The sequence below is a fragment of the Hyla sarda genome, chromosome 8, assembly GCF_029499605.1.
Source record: "Hyla sarda isolate aHylSar1 chromosome 8, aHylSar1.hap1, whole genome shotgun sequence".
NCBI lineage: Eukaryota > Metazoa > Chordata > Amphibia > Anura > Hylidae > Hyla > Hyla sarda.
Window position 1 is genome coordinate 92892352 of NC_079196.1, and position 18290 is coordinate 92910641.

Sequence of the window (18290 nt, forward strand, 5' to 3'; positions counted from 1 at the left end):
AAAAAGAAAAAAAATTTTGGCGCCTAATAGGTTTGTTTTGCAGGTTTAACAGTGAAGAATTGTGGAAGAAATCGTGATGATGGCCCGAACCAGATGGAGAAGAGAAGGCAATGATGCAAATTAGAGAAGAAGTCATTGGTGAGTTGCTGTATAAAGCAGCACTTTAAACTGCATACCCACTGATAAATAGATATAGTGCATTGCGTTTTTTACCGTTTTTCCTTTTTTTTTTTTTTCTTGCTCGTCAACCTCGGTAGCGGTGCCCCGTGGAAAAAAAAATTCCCGAGGTGTGCCCCGACCCGAAAAAGGTTGGGAAACACTGGTCTATATAAAGTAACTCTATGCACCCTTTCATTTTGGACAGGACTCTTTAACCCCTTCATGACCCGGACTTTTTTCGTCAGTCATTTTACCCAAAAATCTACGGCGAAAAAGAAAAAAAAATCACTGTGCGACAAAATTTAAGAAAAAACACAATTTTGTAACTTTATGGGGCTTCCGTTTCTACGCAGTACATTTCTCGGTAAAAATTACATTCTATTTATTCTGTAGGTCCATACGATTAAAATTATACTCTATGCAGGACCGCACCGTGATCTGTAGTTTTAAGCGGTGTTATTTTTAAATTGATTGGACTTTTTGATCGCTTTTTATTCATTTTTTCATGATATAAGAAGTGACCAAAAATAAGCTTTTTTGGACTTTGGAATTTTTTTGCGTGTACACCATTGACCGTGCGGTTTAATTAACAATATATTTTTTATAATTCGGACATTTCCGCTCGCAGCAATACCACATGTTTATTTTTATTTACACTTTTTTTTTTTAAAGAGAAAAGATTCTTATTTTTATTAGGGAAGGGGTTAAATGAACTTTATTAACTTTTTTTTGCAATTTTATAGCTCCCATAGGGGCTATAACACTGCACACACTGATCTTTTACATTGATCATTGTTATCCCATAGAATAACATTGATCAATGATTCTGCCGCTTGACTGCTCATGCCTGGATCTCAGGCACAGAGCAGTCATTTGCTGATCGGACACGGAGGAGGAAGGTAGGCACCCTCCTCATGTCCTCCAGCTGTTCAGGATGCCACGATTTTGCCGCGGCTGTCCTGAACAGCCCACTGAGCTGAAGGGCACTGATTTGCTTTCAGTTTAGACACAGCGATCAACTTTGATTGGTTACTGCACCACTTTTCCTCTTTTTGATAAATCTCCCTCAATGGTTGTATTTTTTTCACGTTTCTGAGGCTTAATTTAAATATTATAGGGGCAAACTACGCAGCTAGCTTGCCACTGCTTTCCAACCGCAAACATCTGCGAATGGGGGTTCACACTTCACTTTCTTTGTCTGCGCTACTTCTGCAAGAGACAGGAGCAGCAGCAGTACATGATAATTAAGTTTTTGATATTGTGTCTTCCCATGCTTCCTTGTACATTTTATCAACAGCAGGCACCAGCCAACAAAAAGAGATACTTTAAAGGGGTATTCCAGGAAAAACTTTTTTTTTATAAATATCAACTGGCTCCGGAAAGTTAAACAGATTTGTAAATGACTTCTATTAAAAAATCTTAATCCTTCCAATAGTTATTAGCTTCTGAAGTTTTCTGTCTAACTTCTCAATGATGATGTCACGTCCTGGGAGCTGTGCATGATGGGAGAATATCCCCATAGGAACTGCACAGCTCCCGGGACGTGAGTCATCAGAGAGCAGTTAGACAGAAAACAACAACTCAACTTCAGAAGCTAATAACTATTGGAAGGATTAAGATTTTTTAATAGAAGTAATTTACAAATCTGTTTAAAGGAGTAGTCCAGTGGTGACTCAGTGGTGAACAACTTATCCCCTATCTTAAGGATAGGGGATAAGTTTGAGATCGCGGGGGGTCCGACTGCTGGGGCCCCCTGTGATCTCCTGTACGGAGCCCTGACAGCCCGCGGGAAGGGGGCGTGTCGACCTCCGCACGAAGCGGCGGCCGACACGCCCCCTCGATAGAACTCTATGGCAGAGCCGAAGCGCTGCCTTCGGCAATCTCCAGCTCTGCCATTGAGATGTATTGAGGGGGCGTGTCGGCCACCGCTTCGTGCGGGGGTCGACACCCGCTATCTGGCCGGAGAGCCGGGGCCCCGTACAGAGAGAGAGCAGGGGGCCCCAGCGGTCGGACCCCCCGCGATCTCAAACTTATCCCCTATCCTTAGGATAGGGGATACGTTTTTCACCACTGGACTACCCCTTTAACTTTCCGGAGCCAGTTGATATATAAAAAAAAGTTTTGGCCTGGAATACCCCTTTAAGTATTTTCGTGTTAAAGAGCATCCAAAATCTGCTTGAGCAGTGTGTTTTTAAACAAGCAGTTAGTTACCAAAGGTTACCACGTGTCACCATAACTGGTGACCCTAGCAGTGTTTAACAGTGCTTTACAGCTATTGGGCAGTGTTATACATGTGTTTTGAGGGTTTTACATCGCAAGTTCACATATTTTATTTTTATTTCACAAGCCAGTAAACTGAACTTTTACCTCTGCTCACTCACCTTTGCATATTACTTATCATTGGATAGGTGATAATATTTAACCCCTTAAGGACCAGGCCCATTTTGGCCTTAAGGACCAGACCAATTTTATTTTTGCATTTCGTTTTTTCCTCCTCGCCTTCTAAAAATCATAACTCTCTTATATTTCCATCCACAGACCCATATGAGGGCTTGTTTTTTGCATCACCAATTTTACTTTGTAACTTCTTCACTTAATATCAATATTATTTATGTGGGAAAATATAAAAGAAAACCGAAATTTTGCAAATTTTGGAAGGTTTTGTTTTCACGCTGTACACTTTCCGGTAAAAATGACATGTTTTCTTTATTCTGTGGGTCAATACAATTAAAATGATACCCATCATTATATGCTTTTCTATAATTGTACCGCTTAAAAAAAATCTTAAACCATTTTAACAAAATTAGTATGTTTGAAATTTTGACCACCTATAACTTTATCATTTTTCCGTATATGGGGCAATATGAGGGCTCATTTATTGCACCTTGATCTGTAGTTTTTATCAGTACCACTTTTGATTAGGTTTTACTTTTTATAAATTTTTTATAAATTTTTTTGGAATAAAATGTGATAAAAAAGCAGCAATTTTGGACTTTTTAAAAATTTTTTACGTTTACGCCGTTCACTGTATGGGATAATTAATGATATATTTTAATAGTTCAGACTATTACGCACACAACGATACCAAATATGTGTTTCTTTTATGCTTTTTTGGGGGTAAAATGGGAAAAACAGATGTTTTACTTTTTTATTGGGGTAGGGGATTTTTCACAGTTTTTTTATTTTCAATTTTTTTACTTTTTTTTTTTTTTTTACACTTTTTATGTCCCCATATGGGACTATTCATTGCAATCAGTTGATTGCTAATACTGTGCAGTGCTATGTATCGGACACAGCACTGCTCAGTATTATCGGTAATCTTCTGCTCTGGTCTGCTCGATCGCAGACCAGAGCAGAAGACCCCGGGAGACGGCCGGAGCCAGGAGAGGGGAGCTCCGGCCTCCGTGCTGGATGATCGGATCCCCGCGGCAGCACTGCGGATGATCCGATCATCCGTGCAAAGTACCGCACAGCTGCAGATGCCGTGATCTGTATTGATCACGGCATCGGAGGGGTTAATGGCGGACATCCGCGCGATCGCGGATGCCCGCCATTACCGGCGGGTTCCTGGCTGCTGACAGCAGCCGGGACCTGCCGGACATGACGCGAGCACCGCTCTGGTGCTCGCGATGATGTCTGTGCGTAAATGTACGTCATGGTGTGCTAAGTACCACACCACCATGACGTACATTTACGTCCATTGTCGTTAAGGGGTTAAGCTTGGATTAACCCCTTTGAATATTTTTTATAGCGTAAAGTAGTAGAATTATTAAATAATCTGTAAAAGAATAAATATTATATAAATTTGGTATTGCCATAATTGTATTAAGCTTCAGAATAACATTAACACATCTCGTATATCACAAAAAGAATGCCATAAAAACACAACCCAAAAAAATAGCTGATTAGGTTTTTGCATGATACCATATGCAACTAAAATGGTACCATTTAAACATCCAACTAGTTCTGCAAAAAAAAAAAAAAAAAAAGATGCAGCCATGGTTATCTTGAACACATTAACACAAGGTGCTACCTTAATGCAATGGGATATCCTAATACATAAGAGATTATTAATGCATTTAAGGGGTATCCTGCCCCTAGACATCTTATCCCCTATCCAAAGATGTCTTATCGCTGGATTGTGACTGTGGTCATGACATCACGCCACATCCCCTCCATTCATGTCAGGCCCCCCTCCCATAGACATGAATGGAGGGGGCGAGGTGTGAAGTCAAGACTATAATGTTCAGAACGCTGGGGTGCTGGCTTGGAGATTGTGGGGTGTCCCAGTAGCAGGCATATCTATGGGCAGAGCACCACTTTAAAGTTTTGTAAGGCATCCAGGAGCATCAGAGAGGCATGACTTGGGGACAGTTATATTCCAGAGTTGAAAGCCTCTCTCTGCTTATGTCCCGCCTGTTCCTCCTCATGATTGACAAACAGGCCTCGTCTGTCCAAGATGGCCCTGTGTAGTTGTCGCGCACATGCCCTGTCAATTAAGACAGAGTTGTCCCTTGTTTTTCAGCTCTAGGACACTGTCAATCGTACTTACTTAGAATGTTCATAAGCTTGGCAGTATAGTGCGGTTTATAGTTCATTACCTCTTACATCTACCCGCAGTTCTATGTCTAACTGACCTCACCCATAATAGATGTACTACCAATTCGCTTACTATTTGTTTTGCTGTGCCCTTCTGTGCTAAATTCTAATATCCGATTACCCTTTCTGGTTCAATTAGTTACTGTTTTTTCCAGGAAGCAGAGATAGCTTCGACTAGCAGCTATGTTGTCCCTACATTTTTTCTTGTACAATGTTTCTTTTGTGTCTTTGCCTACTGTGTGGTATCCGTTTTGTATTATAAAACTTGAATAAAAAAATAAAAATAAAAAAAAGACAGAGTTGTCATTAGAGACAGCCCTCTGCCTCTAGCTACTAAAATGCATGGACAGTCAGCGAGGTTCTGAATCATACCGTGCGTTCATGGGAAAACTACATGGGGCCTCTATGGGCAGGATTTATTTCACCATCTATAAATATAATACTTAAATGTATAGCCAAAGAGTTTGGTTTGGTTTCACCTGTCCATAGAGCAGTTTTCCAGAAGGACTGTGGTTTGTCTATGTAGCCTTTGCTAAAGTTGTCACTCTTTTTTGGGCTTTTCTTTTATAGTGGGGTCCTCTTTGGCCTTTGATCATAAAGCTTTGTTTTGTTTAGTGTATAGCTTCTTGTAAGGGTTGAAAACATTACTCCAGATGTCTTCAGCTCTGCCTGAATTTCTTTGGATGTTGTATGTGGTTTCTTTGCCAGATTTCACACCAACATTGGTAGGGTTCTTGCTTCAGTTTTTCTCTTTCTACTGTATCCTGGTAGATCAGTTCAGTTCCTTTTTCATAGAAAACGATGTGGATTATCAAGGTCTTTGGAGATGGTCTTGTACTGTTTAGTAAATAGCAAGATACAGCAGTTGGCACTTCAACCCCCTTCTTTAGCTCTGTTCCACTGGGACAATTAATTAGCAGAATGCAGACTTCCACCCGGGGAAACGTGAGCCAATTATGCTGCACCTGCTGTGGTGCGAAAAGATGTAATATCGCACAACAACTGTATAGGTCCTGTACACGACCGATATTCACAATGATCCTCAAGGCATAGAAAATATAAAGTACCACCTGTTAGACCAACAAATAACTAGTGCTTGAGGTGCCTAAAACATAACCTTTAATATCTCTGCGTAAAATGTCCAATTCAAATAGAGTGTGTTCACGTGCTCATATAATGGTATATGACCTACAAATCATAGAGCTGTTAAAAATATAATATCAAGGGTGCTTTCCGTTCTATACCAGCACAACCTAGATCACTTTAGCCACTTTATTATTTATAAACAAAGATGGCTAGTTCCCCTCACCCGACGCGTTTCTATCGCCCATTTGGCGACGTCCTCAGGGGTGATAACAAGATAATAGGGGTATGCGAAAAAACTGACATATGTAGTATTGTCCAATGTCCAATATGCTCTATAAGAAAATATATAATGTAGACCATATGGGTCCCGTAAAGCCTGCTGCCAGTGATGATTCGTCTATCATCCAACTGGCATACGGTTTGAAGACTTCTGGGAAAGTATAACGGCTCATAATTCTGCTAATTTTGTTAGCCATGGGGCTAAATTTAAATGAAAAGGAAAAATGTTCACTCTTGGCAGTAGGGGTATTGTAACTTGCATTTTTTTCTTCTTTTCTTTTATTCCCCTTTAAAAGTGATCCTCTGTCCCTAGACATGGCTCTCTCCAGAGCCCTGTCAAGGAAGTCCTTTTTGTTAAAATTTAGCCCCATGGCTAACATAATTAAACTATTTCAAGCAAGGGAAACATAAAAAGGTAGGAGGAGTAGACATTACGATTAAAACTTTAATCACATGTAAGACTCCTTGGGTGGTGTATGTCCTTACCTGCAGTTGCGGTCGGTTTTACATCAGAAGCACTAAGAGACCTGTTCACACTAGATTTCGTGAACATGTCTACCCCGTGCGCTCAGGCAAGGGTTCTCCAAGGTTCATATGGCACATGAGCGTAGCGCACGGTGGGGACTGTAGAAATCTAGTGTTTCAGGGGATTGAACGAATTATGAATAAAGAAGGCGGTGGTCTAAGAAAAATCCTCCTACAAACGGAGGCACGTTGGATAATTAAAACCAACGCACAAGGAGATCTCGGGTTTAATGAAAGGCTGGATTTTAGTGTCTTTTTGTAAAACTGAAGGAGTTGCACTGCATAAATAGATATTATATGTTTTTATCGTTTTTCATGTGGTATTTTTGTAAACCTATTGGTCCCTCCTTCGTGCACGTCACCAGGTGAGAGTATTTAAGGTGATATGCACCTAGGAGGGCAGGGTCTTATGAAGCGTGCATGTGCACGTGCAACAGCTGTCACCCATTTAGATGCCGAAGCTCTTGTGACCTGCCAGTTGATGTGATACACCTATGAAAATAAAGAATCAAGCACTGTTTGCACTTTTAAGCTGGTGAGTGCGGCCCATTATTTCTTCTTTGCTGGGCTTGTACTGTTTAGACTGCATATGTTTCTTGGAAAGGGCATATGTGGTCTGAAATTTTTGTCATTGCCTTTGTGAACAAGGGACTGGGAATAAAAGTGGCATTTTCAGCTCCAAAACCACCATTCACAGGCTTATAAAAGTCAGAACATACAGTGACCCCCCGACTTATGATGGCCCCGACATATGATCATTTCAACATATGATGGCCTCTCAGAGCCCATCGTATGTTGAAGGCAGCATCGACATATGATGCTGCTGTGTGTCGGGGCCATCGTACAAACAGCTATCTGACAGCGCTGACAACTTCAGCAACTGACAGACAGTTGTTTAATGTGCCCCGTGTGCCCCGTTCTGCCTCCTGTTACTCACATGCTGTCCTGCTAACTCACGCAGGCTTCCACTGTTAGCTCCGTGTAAGCCCCCCCCCCCAGTGCAGCCATAGCCAATAGCCTGCAGCATCTTGCTGCAGGCATCCAATGAGCTGCTGGCTGCCCTCCCCTTCCTTTCCTATAGAGCTGTAGTCGGCAGGATCGTAATGGAGGACATTCTGTCCCCCCTGAAGGTATTTTAAGAACTGTACAGTACTGTATGCGATGTCACACATCACATACAATACATATACACACTATACACCCCATACATCAATGTTTCCCTATCAGTGTGCCTCCAGCTGTTGCAAAACTATAACTCCCAGCATGCCCAGAAAGTCAATGGCTGTACATGCATGCTGGGAGTTGTAGTTGTGCAACAGCTGGAGGCACCCTGGTTTGTTAAACACTCCCCATACACTCCACATACAATGGTCATCCCAGAACCAATTAGCAGTTTCCCATAGAGATATGTATTCAACATACAATGGTTCCAAGGCCCCAGAACCAATTACCATTTTTACATAGACATATGTACTCGACATATGATGGTTTCAACATATGATGGTTCTCCTGGAACCAATTAATATCATATGTTGAGGGACCACTGTATTTTACATGGTGTACTTGATATTTTATGGGTGTACGGAGGGATGATAACTAGAGATGAGCGAACTTTTGAAAGCCCCCATGCTGCCAGAACAGTGGACCCCCCCACATGTTACCCCGTTTTGGAAACTACACCCCTCACTGAATGTAATAAGGGGTGCAGTGAGCATTTACACCCCACTGGCGTTTGACAGATCTTTGGAACCGTGGGCTGTGCAAATGAAAGATAAAATTTCATTTTGTAACCCCATTTCCAGAAGAAATGGGGTTACAAATTTTGGGAGACTTTTTTCCTATTACCCCTTGTGAAAATGAAAAATTTGGGGTAACACCAGCATTTCAGGGGGAAAAAAATTATCTTAAATTATTTTCACGTCCAACTTTAACGAAAATTCATCAAACACCTGTGGGGTGTTAAGGCTCACCCCTTGTTACATTCCGTGAGGGGTGTAGTTTCCAAAATGGGGTCACATGTGGGTATTTTTCTTTTGTGTTTATGTCAGAACCGCTGTAACCAGTAGCCACCCCTGTGCAAATCACCAATTTAGACCTCAAATGTACATGGCGCTCTTTCACTCCTGAGCCTTGTTATGCATCAGCAGATCACTTTGCGTCCACATATGGGGTATTTCCGTACTTGGGAGAAATTGCATTACAAATTTTGGGGGTCTTTTTTTCCTTTTACCTCTTGTGAAAATGAAAAGTATGGGGCAACACCAGCATGTTAGTGTAAAAATGTGTATTTTTTACACTAACATGCTGGTGTAGCCCCAACTTTACCTTTTCATAGGGGTAAAAGGAAAAAAATCCCCCCAAAATTTGTAACACAATTTCTCCTGAGTACGGATATACCCCATATGTGGCACTAAACTGTTGCCTTGAAATACGACAGGGCTTCGAAGTGAGAGAGCGCCATGCGCATTTGAGGCCTAAATTAGGACTTTACAATAGGGGCGGACCTGGATACAAGGATGGTCCTTGTCTCCACCAAAACCTTACGGCAGTGTTTCCCAAACAGGGTGCCTCCAACTGTTGCAAGTCTATGGCTGTCCGGCAATACTGGGAGTTGTTCAGCTGTGGCAAAACTACAACTCCCACTATGCACTGACAGACCGTAAATACTGGGAGTTGTAGCTTTGCAACAGCTGTAGGCACACTGGTGGGGAACCACTTAAGAAACAGACTCTAGCTCAGTGATTCCAACCCATGTACCTCCAGCTGTTGCAAAACTACAACTCCCAGCATGTATGGTCTGTCAGTGCATTCTGGGAGTTGTAGTTTTGCAACAGCTGGAGGCACACGGGTTGGAATCACTGAGTTAGGAAACAGACTCTAGCTCAGTGTTTCCCAGCCAGTGTGCCTACAGCTATTGCAAAACTACAATTCCTGAACACATGTGCCATGCAGGGAGCACAGCTCAGCCTTCCTGTTGTCACATTGGTACCCATTTCCAGTTTTCGTGGAATAAGCCATGCTCCAATTTCTTTACAAATGACTTTTAGCAGTGTGACTCCGTTCACCAAGGCAAACCATCTGAAGAACAGCATGACCCCGCAGTGTCCGGCACACATTGCTGAAGGGCCACTGAGACTTGTCTGGGCAGTGGAGGCTGAGGACACGGTAGAGGATGAGGAGGCGGAGTAACCCACTATCACAGGACCAACGGCCTGAGAGCGGGGAGGAGGAAGCTGTGAAGGAAGCACATTCACCCAGTGAGCCGTAAAGGACATGTATTGTCCCTGACCGTAGTTCCAGTTCCAGAAGTCTGTGCTGCCGTGCACTTTGGTACACACCGACAGGCTCAAGGACTGGCCCACTTTCTCTTCCACAAAATTGTGCAGGGCTGGTACTGCCTTTTTCGCAAACAGGGCCGTTTGAAAGAATTTGCGAACCTTGTTTTCTGCGAAGGCAATCACAATGTCCTCCATGTCCAAAGACTGGCGAACATCACACTCAATTGACGTAAGTGCCAGTCCTGTGAGCCTTTCTTGACCCATGGTGGACCTCATGTAATTTTTTATCAGCTGCAAAGCTGAAAAGCTCCTCTCACCAGAGGCCACAGAGGCAGGGAGAGTCAGGAGTAAATGCAAAGCAATGCTTAAATTACTGTACAAATCCAGTAGCTTCTCACTATATATGTAATTAAGCATGTCAAATGGGGAAGTGGCTACATGGTCTGGAAAAGTGTAGAGAGATGAATTGATCTCAAGTGCCAAGTCATCAGCATCAATGTCATTGAGGGTTTGTTCCAATTTTTTGCATCGTTCATGAAGCTTTCCATTCTTTATTGTCTGCTTCATGTTGTTCTTTAATTTATCACTTACCTTATCTTGTTTTTTCTTATCCTTCTCTTCCTTTCTCTTCTTTCTCTTTTGGCTTCATGAAGCATAATTCTGCTTCATGATGACTGCCGACTCAGAGGAGGTTTTGTATTTTGCCGGCAGCAGAGATCACGTGGTTGGCTGGCTGCTGTCAGCGACTACTGAGAGAGGGGCCCCCTTGAGGAAGGATAAAAGTGTCATTGCACAGCACTTTACTGATGCATTATGTGTGCATGAAAGAGCTCCCTGTCCTGCCGCCTGTCATATAGAGCTCTCTCTTTTGTAGCTTAGAGCTCTGCCTTCTTCCCTGTGTTCTCCTCATCTGCGCTTCTCCTCCCCTCCCCCTCCCTGTGTTCTCCTCATCTACTCACCCCCCTCTCCCTGTGTTCTTCTTACTCCTCCCACCTCCCTGTGTTCTTCTTATTCCTTCCCCTCACCCTATGTTCTTCTTACTGCCCCCATGATCTTCTTACTCCTCCCCCTCCCTATGTTCTTCTTACTACTCCCCCTCCCTATTTTCTTCTTACTCCTCCCCACCCTTCCTGTGTCCTTCTTTTTACTACTCTCACCCTCCCTATGTTCTTCTTATTGCTCCCCCTCCCTATGTTCTTCTTACTGCTCCCCACCCTCCCTGTGTCCTTCTTACTACTCCCCCCTTCCCTATGTTCTTCTTACTACCCCCCCTCCCCCATGTTCTTCTTACTACTCCCCCTCCCTGTGTCCTTCTTATTCCCCTCCCCCATGCCCTTCTTACTCCCCCTTCCCCTGTTCTTCTTACTCCCTCTCCCCCTCCCTGTGTCCTTCTTATTCCCCTCCCCCGTGTCCTTCTTATTCCCCCCTCCCCTGTCCTTCTTACTCCCCCCTCCCCCTCCCTGTGTCCTTCTTATTACCCTCCTCCCTCCCCCTCCCTGTGTTTTTTTTACTCCCCCCCTATGTTTTATTTCCCCTCCCTACCCAACCTATGTTCTCAGTCACCTCCTTCAGCTCCTTCCCTGGACCCTGTAGAGTGGCCGAACTCCTCTACCTCCTTGCTGTCACTCAGTCTGGCCGGGTACAACGTGGTACAGGAGATTCAGTTTCCTGTTCCCTGCCGGACTGACAGCCAGGAGAAATAGGAGCTCAGCCACGCTACAGGGAAGGGGAGGAACTCGGGAGGTGACCAGGAGTGCTGCAGCCGCCTGAGGCGCTCTATAGAGCGCTCAGGCGGCTGCAGCCTTATAGGAAGCACGACAAATACCTGCTCTGCTTGGGCCCCGGGCCAGCTGGGGGCCCCAAGCAATTGCTTGGTTTGCCTGTCCTAGCATTATCTACTGACTGTCCTCTATTAGATCATCATCACTGAATAGTGGAGTTGAACCACAGCATAAGATATTTCTTTAGGGTAGGGAACAGCATAGGACAGAGACAATGGGAGGACAGGGCTGGTACTGACTTCTTCGCAAAGAAATGACGGCTTGGCACTCTTCACCTCGGCTCGGCACTAACAATCACTTCTATAAAAGGTGCATAGTCCACCACTTGAAAAGGAAGGGACTGCAGCACCAGCAACTTAGACAGAAGCACATTTAGCTTCTGCGCCGTTGGATGAGTGGGCGAATACTGTTGTCTCTTGGACATGGCTTTGCTGATGGATTGTTGGTGGAATGACTGACTAAAAGTAAGAGGAGCAGGAGCATCTGGAGCGACAGAGGAGGGTATGACACACAGCTGTCTTCGGCTGAGGTGGTGGAGCCTTGGCTGGCTGAAAGAGGGAGCAGCATGCCACTGGGTGATGCAGCAGGCTGGACCACTACATCGAAGCCACGGTACTCCAAGGCCGCTTTATGGTGGCGCAGCATATGTTGACGCAGGGCCGTGGTGCCACTGGGACCCTGGCCACGCTTCCCCTTCTGCCGACATATCTTGCATGTGGCTATTTTAACCTCCTCCGGTGCTTGATGAAGAACTGCCACATCGCTGAGTAGTTGATTTTACCACCAACAGTCCGCACTTATTTACTGATACTACTGCCGTCTCCAGGAACCCCTGTTCCACTATTTTCCAGGAAGGTAGACTGCCACGTAGCAGGTGGTCTCCCCCGGGCGGGTTTTGGCTCCAGAATTTCTGTATATGTTGACGCAGGGCCGTGGTGCCAACATTGGGACCCTGGCCACGCTTCACTTTCTGCCGACATATCCTGCATGTGGCTATGTTAATCTCCTCCGGATGCTTGATGAAAAACTGCCACACCGCCGAGTGAGGACTGTTGGTGGGAACCCACAGCATAAGATACTTCTTTAGGTTAGGGAACAGTGTAGGACAGAGGCAATGGGACGAAAGGGACTGATCCCCGGCCAAGCCAACAGAGGATTGTGTCTGAGGAACCCAACGACTCTTGACTGGGGGTATCAGATGTCACTTGTGATGAACTGGATGACCGTGTTAACCAATCGATGACGGCAGATGGGTTGCTGGTCGAGACACAACCTCTAGCTTATATCGGGAGCTCAGGCCTCTCCTGCTGCCACTCACTCCTAGTCTGCTGCGACCTCTGCCTGATAAATTAAGGCCTCTGCCACTCCTCTGTGCATGCCCTGGCACTTCTCTGCCTGACACACTTAGTGCTTATATGAGGGGAGTACAATACGCTTCACTACGCTTAAAATAATATTTGACTAGAACAGCAGCAGGTGTGTACTTTTGGCTGTCCTTTCACAGTATCTAGGCCCTTGACAGATTAACAGGTACAACATAGTACACTACTAAGATGTACGTATGTGGTATACACTTATAAGGGCAGAAAAATGCGCTACAGTACATGTAAAAAAACACTGGAGTATAACTTCAGACAGTGAGTACTTTTGCCTGGACTTTCACAGTATCTAGGCCCTTGACAGATTGACAGGTACAAAATAGTACACTACTTAGAGGTTCGTATGTGGTATGCACTTATGAGGGCAGAAAACTACCCTACAGTACACTTAATAAAGTATCTGAGTACAACACCAGCTTGTGAGTACTTTTGCCTGGACTTTCACAGTATCTAGGCCCTTAAGGGCGCGTTCCCACCTGGCGTTTACGCAGCGTATTTCACGCTGCGCAAAATTTATGGCAGCAGCAGGAAATATGCTGCGTATTCCTTGCTCACTGTACACACAGGGCCTCCAAAACTCACTGCACACATAGGGCTGCTGCCGGAAAGTCCTGTGTGTATAGTGAGCAAGGAATACCCAGCATATTTCCGGCTGCCACCGTAAATTTTGCGCAGCGTGATACACCAGGTGGAAACACACCCTTACAGGTACAAAATAGTACACTACTTAGATATAGGTATGTGGTATGCACTTATGAGGGAAGAAAAATGCGCTACAGTACACTTAAAAAAGTATCTGAGTATAACACCAGCCGGTAAGTACTTTTGCCTAGACTTTCACAGTATTTAGGCCCTTGACAGATTAACAGGCCCTTGACAGATTAACAGGCACAAAATAGTACACCACTTAGATGTACGTCTGTGGTATGCACTTATGAGAGCAGAAAAATGCGCTACTGTACGCTTAAAAAATTTATTTTTGCACAAAACCAGCAGTACACAACAGTGCTGCAGCACAGTCGCTGTAGAATAAAACACCAGCCGGTGATTACTTTTGGCTGTCCTTTCACAGTATGTAGGCCCTTGACAGATTAACAGGTAAAAAATAGTACACCACTTAGATGTAGGTATGCAACACCAGCCGGTGAATACTTTTGACTGAACTTTCACAATATCTAGGCCCTTGACAGATTAACAGGTACAAAATAGTACACTACTTAGATGTACGTATGTGTTATGCACTTATGAGGGCAGAAAAATGCGCTACAGTATGCTTAAAAAACATATTTTTGCACAACACCAGCAGCACACAACAGTGCTGCAGCACACAGTCGCTGTTGAGTAAAACACCAGCCAGTGATTACTTTTGGCTGTCCTTTCACAGTATGTAGGCCCTTGGCAGATTAACAGGTAAAAAATAGTACACCACTTAGATGTAGGTATGGCGTATGCAGTTATGAGGGCAGAAAAATGTGCTACTAGACGCTTCAAAAATTATTTGAGTAAAACACCAGCCGGTGATTACTTTTGGCTGTCCTTTAATAGCATGTAGGCCCTTGACAGATTAACAGGTACACAATTGTACTCTACTTAGATGTAGGTATGTGGTATGCACTTATGAGGGCAGAAATATGTGCTACAGTATGCTTAAAAATATGTGTTTTTGCACAACACCAGCAGTACACAGTCGCTGTGTACTAAACCCAAAAATACACTCTCTCGGAATAGACTGCTCGGTATTATACCATCTACAGACTAGTATAACCAGCAGATTTGTTGTGGAATAAAGACACAGAATTGCTCTAAAATATTCTTCCCTCCTCCTCTGCTAAGGTTTATGAAGTTGAGGCAGCTTGTTGAAATGTATGAGGCAACACACAGCTGTCTGCTCCTCTCTGTAATACAATGCTGAAGAAAGTGACTTGGAGGTTACTGGCTGCAGTAAAAATCCTTTTCAGTGAAAAAAACACTGCTCTCTGTCCACCAGAATGCTGATGTGACTAGGATGTGAAACGCTGTTGTAATAAGCTTTTCTGTGTAACAAACACACCATCCTTTCTCTCTGCAGTGTAATGAATGAAGTGACGAGCTGCAATATGCCTGCCGATTATATAGGGCTGTGACATCACAGGGGTTACTGGCTGCTGATAGGCTGCATCCTGCATGTGATTCAGGGTCATCCCGCCTAATTCCCTTCCCACCTTGCCTTCTCGCCTTCCCAGCATTCCTTGCCCCATGTACTGACATGTGGATCCACCATTTTAGATGCCCTGGAGCCTGGATGACACTAAATGGAGTTTAATGAAGTGATCTGAGCGATAGAATCACGGCGATATTCACATTAGTTGCGAATTTAAATTTTACATGAAACTTGTAACAAATTCGGGTTCGTCAGCTCGATTCATTCATCTCTAATGATGACCACAATAATATAAATGCATAAGCAAAAATAGATAGAAATAGATTAAAGGATTTTGGTTTTGCCTTGATGTTGAACAGGTAAATACTGGAATAAATCATTTGCTATAGCAGTTGTTAATATAAACAAGTTGGTCATTTGAATCCTTACCTCACTTTTATTCACTTTGCTCATAGGAAACTATGAAATGCGTTAATGAACTGTTATAAGGCACAACCTCAGTGCCTTCTGTCGATCCTTAACATGTGCAAACTGACCTCAACATCTAGAAAAAAGACTTGTTTGCAAAGAGCTGTGCTTTATGTCAAATTAAGTGTTTATGACAGCTAACCTCAAGTTATTAAATGCGATCCACTGCCACATGGTAGTCTTCCCCTGGTGTCACATTAAAGCTGCCTGCACATACTGTCTGATTCATGCCATTAATACAAAGAGGCTTTCAATGGACCCAGCTTGAGATCAGGAGCCATATAGTCATACATCATTTAGGGCTAAATTAATCAGTTGTATATGAGAGAACACTTTACTTGCTAGCTTTTTCAGATAGGAAGAAGTTTTCGAGAATGGATATGTCTAGCCAAGGTCTTAGAGAATGCAGCAGCAAGTCAAGGAAACTTGTGTTTAATCAATACGACCAACATGTTTAGTGTATATCTAAGATGGCCTTTGATAGGACTTTAAACATATATATATAGTTTCCTAGAAGGAAAAACTGTTCTCTGTTTCCTTAAATCATTTAGGTGAACATGGTCAAAGATTAACAACATGAATGACTTCATGCACTGGATGCTTCCGCCAGAGAGGATCCTGCGTTGAGATGTCGAGTGGGGAAGCATCCACATCACATCAGCGACAGCGCTTCCTTGGCATCCCGCGTTCCTTACCGTGCACAGTCCAGTGCAAAGGTAAGGAGTTGGGGAGTAGGGATTTTTGATGAAAACTAGTGCAAGGGAAGGAAGTTGAATGTTAGCAGGGGCAGAAGCGGGAGTGTTTGAAAGCAGGGGAAGAAAGGGGGGGTTGTTTGAAAGCAGGGGCAGAAGGGGGGTTGAAGCAGGGGCAGAAGGGGGGTGTTTGAAAGCAGGGGCAAAAGGGAGTGTTTGAAAGCAGGGCCAGAAAGGGGGGGTTTGAAAGCAGGGTCAGAAGGGGGCGTTTGAAAGCAGGGGCAGAAGAGGGGGTGTTCGAAAGCAGGGGCAGAAGGGAGGTGGTTTGAAAGCAGGAGCAGAAGGGTGGGGTGTTTGTAAGCAGGGGCAGAAGGAGGGGTGTTTGAAAGCAGGAGCAGAAGTGGTGGGTGTTTGAAAGCAGGGGCAGAAGCAGGGGGTAGTTTGAATGAAAGCAGGGGCAGAAGCGGGGGGGTTGAATGAAAGCAGGGGCAGAAGCAGGGGGGTTTGAATGAAAGCAGGAGCAAAAGCAGGGGCAGAAGCAGCGGGGGTTGAATGAAAGCAGTGGCAGGTGGGGGGGTTTGAATGGAAGCAAGGGGGGAGTTTGAATGGAAACAGGGGGGGAGTTTGAATGGAAGTAGGGGGGGAGTTTGAATGGAAGTAGGGGGGGAGATTGAATGGAAGCAGAGGGCAGTTTGAATGGAAGCAGGGGAGGGGGAGTTTGAATGGAAGCAGGGGAGGGGGAGTTTGAATGGAAGCAGAAGGGGAGTTTGAATGGAAGCAGGAGGGGGAGTTTGAATGGAAGTAGGGGGGGTTGAATGGAAGCAGGGGGGTTTGAATGGAAGCAGGGGCAGGAGCGGTGGGTGAATGGAAGCAGGGGCAAGTGGGTTGAATGGAAGCAAGATTTTTTATTAAAACGGCTGCAAGGGAAGGGGGGAAGGGGTTTCAATAGAAGCAGGGGCAGGAGCGGTGGGGTGAATGGAAGCAGAAGCGGTGGGGTGAATGGAAGCAGGGGCAGGTGGGGTGAATGGAAGCAGGGGCAGGGGGGTGAATAGAAGCAGGCGCAGAAGCAGGAAGGCGATTGGAAGCAGAGGCAGGAGCAGGGAGGTGAATGGAAGCAGGGGAAGGGGGGATTGAATGAAAATAGGACCGGTGGGGTGAATGGAAGCAAGGGCAGGAGCGGTGGGTGAATGGAAGCATGGGCAGGAGCAGTGGGGTAAATGGAAGCAGGGCCAGGAGCGGTGGGGTGAATGGAAGCAGGAGCCATGGGGTGAACGGAAGTAGTGGCAGTAGCGGGGGGTGAATGGAAGCAGTGACAGGAGCAGTGAGGTTAATGGAAGCAGGGGCAGGAGCGGTGGGTTGAATGGAAGCAGGATTTTTAACGAAAACGGACGCAAGGGAAGGGATTTGAATAGAAGCAGGGGCAGGAGTGGTGGGGTGAATGGAAGCAGAAGCGGTGGGGTGAATGGAAGCAGAGGCAGATGGGATGAATGGAAGCAGGGGCAAGGGGGTGAATGGAAGCAGGGGCAGAAGCAGGGGGGTGAATGGAAGCAGAGGCAGGAGCCGGGGGGATGAATGGAAGCAGGGGCAGGGGGGATTGAATGGAAATAGGAGCAGTGGGGTGAATGGAAGCAAGGGCAGGAATCATGGGGTGAATGGAAACAGGGGCAGGAGTGGTGGGTGAATGGAAGCAGGGGCAGGAGCGGTTGGTGAATGGAAGCGTGGGCAGGAGCGGTGGGGTGAATGGAAGCAGGGGCAGGAGCAGTGGGGTGAATGGAAGCAGCAGCCATGGGGTGAACGGAAGTAGTAGCAGAAGCGGTGGGGTGAATGGAAGCAGTGACAGGAGCGGTGGGGTGAATGGAAGCAGGGGCAGGAGTGGTGGGTGAGTGGAAGTCTCTGACACTCCT